This window comes from Myotis brandtii, unplaced genomic scaffold (genome assembly GCF_000412655.1).
Source record: "Myotis brandtii unplaced genomic scaffold, ASM41265v1 scaffold600, whole genome shotgun sequence".
NCBI lineage: Eukaryota > Metazoa > Chordata > Mammalia > Chiroptera > Vespertilionidae > Myotis > Myotis brandtii.
In genome coordinates this window covers 798417-800602 of record NW_005370273.1, presented here as the reverse complement: position 1 = coordinate 800602, position 2186 = coordinate 798417, and the positions used below count along the sequence as shown (strand labels likewise).

At 70.0% G+C, this 2186-nt stretch overlaps 1 protein-coding gene across 1 annotated transcript in view; it reads right to left on the bottom strand.

Moving 5' to 3' along the window:
* LIMS2 (LIM and senescent cell antigen-like domains 2) overlaps positions 1 to 1944 on the bottom strand; it is a 21946-nt gene extending 20002 nt beyond the window's left edge. The window contains exon 1 of the mRNA XM_005879469.1: positions 1874 to 1944. The gene's annotated coding sequence lies outside the window, so the exon portion shown is untranslated. The remainder of the gene's footprint in view (positions 1 to 1873) is intronic.
* Between the last annotated feature and the right edge of the window lie 242 nt (positions 1945 to 2186).

Here is a 2186-nt window from a genome sequence, read left to right as displayed (position 1 = left end):
GAAGGAAGGGAGGGAGGAAGGAAAGAAGGGAGGGAAGGAGGGAGGGAGGGAGGGAGGGAGGAAGCCTCGAGCCTTCTCAAGAGGGTACGGGGTGAGCAGAGACATGGCCAGGCTGCAGGGCACAGATGCTGGGCAGCCAGGTGCCCCAGGGCCTGGCCCTCGCAGAGGTGGGAGGGAGGCCACCTGAGGGCGGTGGGGGTGGAGACAGTGGGAGGAGGAGGGGAAGTGGAAAGGAAACTTCTCAGACCTGGAGTTGGGCTGCAAGGAGGCCTAGCTGAGCCCGTGAGACTGGTGGCCCTGAATGTAAGAACGATGGCCGGGCCTGCTCTCTCCAGAAGCCCAGCCAGGTGCAGGAGGGAAGCAGAGGCTGGTGTCAGCCTTGCGTGCAGGTGGCCAGGAGGAGGTCACCTGACTCCACGCTCCTGAGAGTCTACCAGCTCCCGCTCGGCACCTTCCTCCCTGCCCAGCTCACCTGCCCGCGTTCTTCACGAAGCCCAGGTCAGCCAGCTCCACTCCACACAGCTGGCAGCAGAAGCAGCCCGGGTGCCAGCTGCCGTTCATGGCCTTGATGACGCGGCCAATGATGAACTCGCCTGAAAGAGGAAGGTCCCTGCTGGCCAGGGCCAGGCCTTCCCCCCTCAGCCCAGCCCAAGCCCAGTCCACACAGGTCCTAGGGCCCCGTCCAGCCCCTGGGGAGGTAATGCCTGCAGGGGTCTGAAGGCCGGTGCTCAGAGAAACAGGGCTTGGTAGGCAGGGAGAGCTCCGGACCCTGGCCGCATGGGGACCTTGGCCACATGGGGACCCTGGCCGCACGGGGACCTTGGCCACATGGGGACCCTGGCCACACGGGGACCCTGGCCACACAGGGAACCTAGCCTCACGGAGACCCTGGCCACACGGGGACCCTGGCCGCACAGGGACCCTGGCCACATGGGGAACCTGGCCACACGAGGACCCTGGCCACACGGGGACCCTGGCCGCACAGGGACCCTGGCCACATGGGGAACCTGGCCACACGAGGACCCTGGCCACACGGGGACCCTGGCCACATGGGGAACCTGGCCGCACAGGGAACCTAGCCTCACGGAGACCCTGGCCGCACGGGGACCCTGGCCACACGGGGACCCTGGCCACACGGGGACCCTGGCCACACGGGGAACCTGGCCACACGGGGAACCTGGCAGCACGGGGACCCTGGCCACACGGGGACCCTGGCCACACGGGGACCCTGGCCACACGGGGACCCTGGCCACACGGGGACCCTGGCCACACGGGGACCCTGGCCACACGGGGAACCTGGCCACACGGGGACCCTGGCCACACGGGGACCCTGGCCACACGGGGACCCTGGCCACACGGGGACCCTGGCCACACGGGGACCCTGGCCACACGGGGACCCTGGCCACACGGGGACCCTGGCCACACGGGGACCCTGGCCACACGGGGACCCTGGCCACACGGGGACCCTGGCCACACGGGGACCCTGGCCACACGGGGACCCTGGCCACACGGGGACCCTGGCCACACGGGGACCCTGGCCACACGGGGACCCTGGCCACACGGGGACCCTGGCCACACGGGGAACCTGGCCACACGGGGACCCTGGCCACACGGGGACCCTGGCCACACGGGGACCCTGGCCACACGGGGACCCTGGCCACACGGGGACCCTGGCCACACGGGGACCCTGGCCACACGGGGACCCTGGCCACACGGGGACCCTGGCCACACGGGGACCCTGGCCACACGGGGACCCTGGCCACACGGGGACCCTGGCCACACGGGGACCCTGGCCACACGGGGACCCTGGCCACACGGGGACCCTGGCCACACGGGGACCCTGGCCCCCTGGCCGGTCGCCACCCTTACGTACCACAGGAGCCACAGCACGGAGCAAACAGCATCTGGAAGTCGTGTTCGCAGTACTTCCGGCCTTCAAACTGCAAATGGGCGCAGAGCCAGCGTCATCCCGTGTGCACGGCGGCTCTGTCTGGGCAGAGACTGCCTCAGGCAGACGCGCACCCACTCTGCTACCCTCCCGGGGGCACCACCCTCCCCAGAGAGGCTTCCTGCAGGGAGTGTGAACAGCGGAGGGACAGGTGGGGGCTGAGAGGAGGCTGCAGAGAGGGAGCAGCCTCGAGGCCTGGAGGCCGGGGTGCGGAGGGAGGCCTGGGCCTGCTGTCTGC